Raw genomic sequence first — 10,285 nt, forward strand, 5'->3', positions numbered from 1 at the left:
CAAATTATTTTTTTTGTAAGAAAATAACGCCTGATTTTTGTAAAAATTAACAAATATATATTAAAGGTTCACTCAAGGTCATTTTTGTTCAAAAAGCTTGTTTCTGAATAAATTGCGTCTTATTGTTTCCAACTTCGTTCTGTCACTCAGGGTAATTTTCCGTGAAAAATACTGATTTACAAAGAATATTTGTCAAACACTAGAATGGATTTCTTCGCCCGAGATACAAACGTAAATTGTACTATAATAAAAACAACTGGAAAAAATTAGACGAAAGCCAAATTTGGTAAAGAAAATAAACCTTTGTCGAACTATAAATACTAAATTTATTCACTGATTTATTTTTTTTAAATCTCTTCGAAACAGTTTTATTGGAACAATTCAAGAAAAATATTTGTTATAAAAATAAAAATAGTACAATTTTTACATACAATTCTTAAAATAAAAAATCTGTGTGTCAAGGCACAATCCATTCCAGCTATTCTATCGAAAGTTATCCGATATACAGACAACCACAACAACAATAACAACGATGACGTAGACGCCAGGCAGACAGATGCCGACGTAAAAACTTGTTTTTCTGACTTAAGGAGCCTCAAAACGTCGAAATTTCATGAAATTCGCGAAACTCATTTTTCGCATAAAACTCTTCTCATTATGGATGAGAATGTGATAAAATAATCATGGGACCTTGAAAAAGTAGCGTTTTTCGCCTCTTGACTTTTTTCCATATCAAGCTTTTTTTGCTTCAAATGTCCATTTTCGTTTGGTTTTTTGGATTTTGAAAATTCTTTAACTTTGGTAAGTTTGATTTTATCAAAAAAAGTTGTCAGGATAAATTGTTCATATTTTTTTGTACCATAAATAGCTGTCGATAGAATTTTCAAATTTCGAAAAAAGTGGTCTCAAAAATTTTGAAAAAGCTTCAACTTTCTAAATTTTCATCAAAAATGGCTGTTTCACGAACTCGATCCTTCTTTATGGTCCCTCAAACAGTGTGTCAAAGACCAATCCAATCGGACCAGTATTTCGAAAGTTATCCGGTATACAGACAACAACAACGACGACGCCGGACAGACAGACCCCGACGTAAAAACATGTTTTTCTGACTCACGGGGCCTCAAAACGTCGACATTTGATAAAATCCGAAAAAGCTATTTTTCATAAAAAACTGATACCTTCTCATTTTAGATTAGAATGTAGAAATGATCAACAAGATTTGTAGAAAATCTTTCAAAGAATAAAATGATTGTCCCGTAAGTTACAACCGAAAAATTACAATTTCAAAAAAATGAAAGTCGTTTTAAATATTGAGCTAGACTCGCGACATGGGCCAAATCAGAAAATGAAAGTAAATTTGAAAATTGAACTGCAGTTCGAGTATTAAAAATTTAACGGTGATTGATTTTACAAGGTGATTCTAGATCTGTTCAAAATGATATAATTTACATATTTTAACGTTAAAATTTGAACTAATTTAATTCGCAAGCCTTAGTAGTGACACAAGTGTAAACGTTTCAATTAATGGCTTCTTAAATGAACGCCTTTATTCAATTTCAAAATCTTTTTGACGTATTATTTCAGTATAAAATATTCCATTTTTAATCTATTTGGTTTGGGAATAAAAAAAAAACAATTTTCAATATTAAACAATTTGAAAATGAATTTCCACAATTTCAGAGTGACAAATTTAAATTTGGAATGTTACGATTATAATTGTTTAATTTTTTATTTGTATTTCGAAGGTAAAACTATTTCATTTTGATTCTTAAAGAATAGTTAAATAAGCATTAATTTAGAAAAAAATCAAATAAGCTGGAGGTTTCTGAATGTTTCAAAGAACTGAACAAAATTTGGAGCTCCTCTAGCATTTTGAACCACTAGGAAAACAATAAAAATTTCTGGATAGATTTAAAATGATTTTTTATTTCGAAAAAGTACATAACTCAAAGAGAATGTTTAAAAATATTTCAAAATATTTCAAAAGATTTACAATATCAGAAAAAATCTGGAAGCTCTTAAAACAATTTTGTGTGCAGGATTTTGCAAAAATGTTAAGAAAAATGGGAATCAGTTTAAAAGACATTTAAAAGTTCCAAACAATTTTTTTAATAATTTAAAAATTTGAAATAATTTTAAAAAGAATAGATACTTTTGATGATTTTGAAATGTTTTGAAATGTTGACTTTTTATTTTGAAAAATTACATAATTTTAAGAGGAGGTATAAAAATATGGGACCACTGACAAAAATTCCGAAAGGGATAAATGAAAAATCCCAACAAATGAAATCTCCGGCACCTGAATAATAATTTTATAAACATTGTATTAAAAAATACATTAAAAAACACGTGCGCTTTGAAAGAAAAATATGTTCTGCCTAAACTTTCTTCGTACCTACATAATAAGATTTTTGAAACAAACTTTGCAGGATTCAATTCAACAACAATTTGTATCAAAATTTATTTTTATTGTTTTTTTTAATAATAAAAAATTCGATTTTTCAGAACTTTTTTATGTTTTTTTTCAAATACTATGCACATTTTCAAACAAATTTTTTCATCCAGAAATATATATTCGATTATTGTATTTTGAATAAATAAATAATATGTATTAAACATTTTTTTAAATTGTTTAAATTCAGGAATTTCATAGTTCGGATATTTTATGATTCAGGCATTTTCTTTTGGGATTTTTAAAATTCGGTAATATCTTATTGTCCGGAATTTTATTTATTTTATTTTTCGTGAAGTTTCCTATTCGACTTTTATATTTCGAGACTTTTACAATTTCGGGAATTTTATTATTGGTTATTTTTCAATGTACGAATTTTACAGTCTCAATGTCGGGAATTTTATATTTCGGGATTTTTCAGTCGCTTTTTCCGAAAAATAAAATTCCCGCTTTACTGTAAAAATTCCGAAATTAAAACATTGCAATGTTATAATTTCGGAATTTTTACAGTGATGTGGGAATTTTATTTTTAATTTTCCAATTCGGGACTTTTATATTTCGACAATGCATTGTCGAAATATAAAAGTCCCATATTGGAAAATTCTCAATAAATTTACAATCTTACCGAATTTAAGAATTGCCGACAGAAAATTTCCAAATTATATAATATCCGGACTAGACAACTCTCTAATTTGAACAATTAAAAAATAGTTTGTTAAAAAAATTTTTTTTAATAGGATAATAAAATATTTTTACGGAGGAAAAAACTTCTTCAATGTTTAAAGTTTCTAAAAATTATTGTTTGAATTAAAAATAACAATAATTGAACAAATGTATTTTTGGATAAAAAAAGTTTGAAAATGTCCATTTTATTTTTGTACATTACAGAAAGCGCTCGCAAAAATAAAAATATTATTTAAAAAAATATAAATAAAAGTCCCGTTAAATCAGCCTGCATTGAATCCTGCAAAGTTTGTTTCATTTGATATTTGATTATTGTATTTTTAATAAATAAATAATATTGACCACATAACTGTTTTCTCAATTTCTGCAATCCGGGAATTTTCTAGTTTGTATATTTTATCATTAGACAGCATTCGGCCTGTAGTTTTATTATTCGGGAATTTTCAAATTCGATAATAAACTTGGAATTATAATTATATTTTTATAAAAACGTTCGAATATATAATAATTAAGAAATTGGAAAATACATACGAGAACTTGATTAGACGAATAGTCTAAAAAAGTCCGCAGAAATTGCAGACCACAAAAATAAAAATAAAAACTAACTAATATTGAAGAACTATATATAGACAATATATAGAATGAAAATTATAATTAATAATTTTAGAATTAATGGAAAATATATGAAACCGTAATATAAATTACTCATCGACTTATATTTGTGGTTAGTTAGTGCGCCTCGAAGGGCCTACTGAGAGTTGCTTACAGCGCTCCAAGTGGCTGTTGGCAAAATATATCGATGGCACTTCGTTGGTGCTATCTACGGGTGGCGGTGTGTAGAGGGGAAGTGACTTTTTTCGCCGAACGCGCCGTCTATATTTATGGCGGGCAACTAAGCCCGCACCGCATCTACGTTCATAATATCTTTGTCGAGGCACACTAATGGTTACTTAACTCGGACAAGAACCATTTGGATTGAAAGTAAATGTAGTAAATTGCCAATTAAAACATTTTTACATTTATAAGTTATCACTTTGCAAAACATGGTTATTTTAATAAATACCACAAATAAAAGTCGATGAATAATTTATATTACGGTTTCATATATTTCCCAATATTTCTAAAATTATTACTTATAATTTTCATTCTATATATTGACTGTATATAGTTCTTTAATATTATTTATTTTTATTTTTATGGTTTGCAATTTCTATGGATTTTTTTTAGACTTTTATAAAAATATAATTATAATTCAAAGTGATATGATAATTGGTCTTTCGGTTTTTAGATGTTAAGACGGCAATTCCAAGCCAAATAACGTTTCGCATTGGCAAACAAAACTAGACGAACAGAATTTCACTGTCATATTCATAAAAAATATCATGTTCCACAAAATATGTTTTAAAATAAACTTTAAATTATTATAATTACTACAGCTTACTCTAAACATATATATAATTCAAATTATTTTTTTAATTTTTCAGAACTTTTAAATATATTTATAATGATTCCCATTTTGTCGTAAAATTTAGGTAAAATTCTGCAAAAAAATGGCTCAAAACCTTCCAGACTTTTTTACAATCCTATAAATTTTTTAAAATGTTTGAAATATTTTCGACACTGTAAACTTCCCGAAATTATAAAATTCTGAAACCTGAATATCCCGAATTTAAAAATTCTAGAATAATGACATTCTGGCCAGTTTACAATATTATCGAATTTGAAAATTCCCGAATAATAAAACTCCAGGCCGAATGCTGTCTAATGATAAAATATACAAACTAGAAAATTCCCGAATTGCAGAAATTGAGAAAACAGTTTTGTGGTCAATATTATTTATTTAGTACAAATACAATCATCAAATATTTTTATTATAGAAATTTTGTTTCATGTTTAATTTTGATAAATTATTGTTTTAATTTAAACTAACAATAATTGTATAAAAATGTGACACAAACATAAATTTAAAAACACGTGAGCTTCAATTGAATCAAACTTTACAGGATTCAATTCAGACTAATTTAACGCGACTTTTATTTCCATTTTTTTAAATAATAATTTTATGATTGCGAGAGTTTTCTGTAGTATACAAAAATACAATGCACATTTTCAACCACCGTTTTTTATTCAAAAATACATTTGTTCAATTACTGTTATTTTAATTTCTAACAATAATTTTTAGAAACTTTAAACATTAAAAAAGTTTTTTCTTTGGTATAAGTATTTTATTATTCTATTTAAAAAAATATTTGCTATTAAGCTATTTTTTAATTGTTCAAATTAGGGAGTTGTCTAGCCCAGATATTGTATAATTCGGAAATTTTCTGTTGGCAATTCTCAAATTCTGTAAGATTGTAAATTGTCGAGAATTTTCCAATTCAGAACTTTTATATTTCGACAATGTTATAATTTCGGAATTTTTACAGTGATGTGGAAACTTAATTTTTCGCAAAAAGCGACTGGAAATCCCGAAAAATAAAATTCCCGACACTATAAAATGCGTAAATTGAAAGATAACCAAAGAATAAAATTCCCGAAATTATAAAAGCCGAATTGGAGAATTCACGAAAAATAAAATAAATAAAATGCCGGACAATAAGATATTATCGAATTTGAAAAATCCCTAAAGAAAATGGCTGAATTATAAAATATCCGAACTGGAAAATTCATGAATTTAAACAATTCAAAAAATTGTTTATTAAATATTATTTATTTATTGAAAATACAATAAACGAATATATATTTCTGTATGAAAAATTTTGTTTGAAAATGTTCATAGTATTTGAAAAAAATATTAAATAGTAATGAAAAATCGAATTTTTTTAAATAAAAAAATAATAAAAATAAATTTTGATATAAATCGTTATTGAATTGAATCCTGCAAACTTTGTTTCAAAAATTTTCTTATGTAGGTACGAAGAAAATTTAGGCAGAACATTTTTTTCTTTACAAAGCGCACGTGTTTTTAATGTATTTTTAATACAATTTTTATAAAATTATTATTCAGGTGCCAGAGATTTCATTTTTTGGGATTTTTCGTTCATCCTTTTCGGAATTTTTTCAGCGGTGCCATATTTTTATACCTCCTCTTAAAATTATGTAATTTTTCAAAATAAAAAGTCAACATTTCAAAACATTTTAAAATCATCAAAAGTATCAATTCTCTTTTAAATTATTTCAAATCTTTTTCAATTATTTAAAAAAAAAATCGGAACTTTTAAATGACTTTTAGACTGATCGCCATTTTTCCTAACATTTTTGTAAAACCCTGTTCTTTAAGAACCAAAATGAAATACTTTTACCTTGGAAATACAGATAAAAAAATAAAACAATTATAATTGTAACATATAAAGTTTAAATTTGCCACTCTGAAATTGTGACAATTCTTTTTCAAAGTGTTTACTATTGAAAATTGCTTTTTTTAATTTCCAACTAAATAGATTAAAAATAGAATATTTTATACTGAAATAATACTTGAAAAAGATTTTGAAATTGAATAAAGGTATTCATTTAAGAAGCCATTAATTGAAACGTTTACACTTGTGTGACTACTAAGGCTTTCGAATTAAATTAGTTCAAATTTTAACGTTAAAATATGTAAATTATATAATTTTGAACAGATCTAGAATCATCTTGTAAAATCAATCACTGTTAAATTTTTAATACTCGAACTGCAGTTCAGCTTCAAATTTACTTTCTTTTCCCGACATGTCCCGGTCGCGAATATAGCGCAATATTTGGAACAACTTTCATTTTTTTGAAATAGTAATTTTTCAGTTCTAACTTGAGGGACAATCATTTTATTCTTTGAAAGATTTTCTACAAATCCTGTTGATAATTTAAACATTCTCCTCCAAAATGAGAAGGTATCAGTTTTTTATGAAAAATAACTTTTTCGGATTTTATCAAATGTCGACGTTTTGAGGCCCCGTGAGTCAGAAAAACATGTTTTTACGTCGAGGTCTGTTTGTCTGTCCGGCGTCGTCGTTTTGTCTGTATACTTTTTTTAATAAAAACAAACTTACCAAAGTTAAAGGATTTTCAAAATTCAAAAAACCATACGAAAATGGACATATGAAGCAAAAAAAGCTTGATATGGAAAAAAGTCGAGAGGTGAAAAACGCTACTTTTTCAAGGCCCTATGATTATTTTATCACATTCTCATCCATAATGAGAAGAGTTTTATGCGAAAAATGACTTCCGCGAATTTCATGAAATGTCGACGTTTTGAGGCTCCTTGGGTCAGAAAAACAAGTTTTTACAATGGTATCTGTCTGTCTCTCTGGCTTCTACGTCTCGTCGTTGTTATTGATGTTGTGGTTGTCTGTATATCGGATAACTTTCAAAAAAATAGTCGGATTGGATTGTGCTTTGACACACAGTTTTTTCATTTAAAGAATTGTATGTATAAATTGTACTATTTTTATTTTTATAACAAATATTTTTCTTCAATTAAATTGTTACAATAATAGTGTTTCGAAGAGATTTTTGAAAAATTTTTCGGGGAATAAAATTAGTATTTATAGATCGACAAAGGTTTGTTTTCTTGACCAAATTTGGCTTTCGTCTAAATTTTTCCAGTTGTTTTTACTATAGTACAATTTACGTTTGTATCTCGGGCGAAGAAATCCATTCTATTGTTTGACCAATATTCTTTGTAAGTCCATATATTTCATAGAAAATTACCCCGAGTGACCTTCAATTATAATTTTATAAACGTGGAAAAAGCACATCTCAATATTTTCTATGAAAAACACAATCCCTGAGTGATAGAACAAAATCGGATACAATAAGAGACAATTTATTCAGGAACAAGATTTTTGAACAAAAATGACCTTTTGTGAACCTTTCATATATATTTGTTAATTTTTAAAAAAATTTACGATTTTAATTTGTCACTAAATCATTTGAAATATTTCAATCTAAAATGATCGAACACTTTCCATTCAAAAATTCTGATGACATATTTTAATAGCTTTAAATTTGCAATTATTCAATATACTGAAGACTACAAATTTAAAATGTCTCAACTATTAAAGCTTTAAATATTTTAAAAATTGCTGTTCTGGAGACTAAATAACACTTATTCTTTTATTAAGAAATCACAATCAAAATTGTTTAAAAAAGTTCTTAAGAGTTTTAAAAACCTCAAAAAAGGTCAGAGGTTTTAATAGTTCAATATATATGATAGAACCTCTATAAATTTGAAATTAGTCTATAGTTTTTCATGTTTGAGATAGAATTATTCAATTTTATAAGTTATAAATAAAAACGTGAAAAATAAATAAAATGTTTTAATTAATTTATATTTAAAACAAAAAACATCTAAATGCAGCTGCAAACATTGAATTTGAAATGCGTTGAATTCAAGGTATATTTTTAAAAGAAAACTGAAAGCAAAGGATCGACTTTCAAAAAAACGGAAGAAAGTGACTCGCTGGATTGCAAATGAACATGGAAAATGGTGTATTTTCGCATTTTTAAATTGTAAATTTCAACTTTTTCACATTGTAACAATTTCGAATCCCATGATGTTATTTTTTACCTAACCTATAACTAATGGCGAAAATTCTGAAAATTCAAACAATAAGGCTGTATTCTGAAAATGAAGCATATTTAACGTTAAAATTCAAGTTCTTAAACTGAAGGCCTAAAAATTTGCAAATTTTACAATTAGTGTTGTGTAAATTGTATTGGCATCTTAAAAGAGTGTAAATAGTTCTTAAATTACTTTTTAAATTTTCGGAAGTTTACCTTCTTTAGATACCTAGATGTCAAAAAAGCCTACCCAATTTTTTCAAAATTTAATCACTTATTTTCTAAGAGAAAATCACACCCGCTTACAAGTGACTGAAACGGATTAGAAAAAAATCGCCAAGACCCAAGAATAAAAATTGGATGTACAGCGAATTTTTAAATTTTTAATTGAGATTATCTTTAACTTTGTAATATCAAAATTTTCCATACACAATTTTTTTCTTAATACTGTAGGAAAAAATCAATAAGATCGATTGCCGAAATTATAATTAGAGCAATTTTTCTGTAATTCTATGGCGATGGCTGTAATATCCCGAAAAATGTAATTCCCGACTCGGTAAAACTCTCTGTCCCGAATAATAAAATTGCAAAACTAATAAAATTCCTGAACAGTTTATACTATTAACGAATTTGGAAATTCCCAAATAATAAAACGCCCTAAATAAAATTGTTTCTTAATCAATATTAATTATTTATTAAAAATACGATAATAAAATATTTGTATCAAATATATTTTTGTTTAATATTTTAAGTGTTAAAAATTATTTGTTTCCATTTAAAATTAAAATTATACAAAAATTTTATCGGCAAATTAATATAAAAAACACGTGTTTTTTAATCAACATTTCGATTTTTCGGAAGAACTTTTGTGATTTGAAAAATAATATATACATTTTGAACCAAAATATCTTATCCAGAAATATATTTTGTTTTAATTATTTTAATTTTAGATTTAAGCAATAATGTTTAAACACTTCAAACATTTAAAAAGTTGTTTCTTTGCTATAAATATTTGATTATTTCAATTACAAAAAAATATTTGTCAAAGAAAAATGTTTCTTTCTATAATAGTTCTTTTAAAATTAAAAATATGATTTTTCAAGAAATTTTTTTTTTAATTAAAAAAAAAGACTGTACCGAAAACCTGGATCAGGCTTCAGATCTGAAAAAATACAGTGATATGCATACATGTCAAACTTTGCTAACCTCAAAAAATCTTTCTAATGCTTTAAGGGCATGTAACACAGCTAAATACCTATATTACCGACCACAGTTTTTCAGTTCACTGAATGTTTTTTGAACCTGAGAACTTTTTTTGTAAATAAAATATCGAGCTGAAACTTTAGGAAATGTATTAGAGTGCAATAAAGTACGTTTAGGTACTGCATTTTGGTAGAAACTTCACTGAAAATTACTTCATCTTTTTTCTGAACCTTAACATTTTTTGAACGCTCGAACTTTTTTTATACATAAAATATCGGTCTCGAACTTTGAGACATGCAGGAGCCGAAAGAAAACTACGTTCAAGTACAAAGCTTAATAATAAAAGATGTAAAAAAATATATTTTAACAATCAATTCCAACGGCATCAGCCGGTAACGTTGTACACGA

The 10,285-nt window shown here is 26.3% G+C and overlaps 1 protein-coding gene across 1 annotated transcript in view; it reads right to left on the reverse strand.

The window, feature by feature from the left end:
- Window positions 1–10,285, reverse strand: part of LOC117173604 — a 99,812-nt gene that overhangs the window by 77,328 nt on the left and 12,199 nt on the right. The gene's annotated exons all lie outside the window — the stretch shown is intronic.

Source organism: Belonocnema kinseyi, chromosome 5 (assembly GCF_010883055.1).
Source record: "Belonocnema kinseyi isolate 2016_QV_RU_SX_M_011 chromosome 5, B_treatae_v1, whole genome shotgun sequence".
Lineage (NCBI taxonomy): Eukaryota > Metazoa > Arthropoda > Insecta > Hymenoptera > Cynipidae > Belonocnema > Belonocnema kinseyi.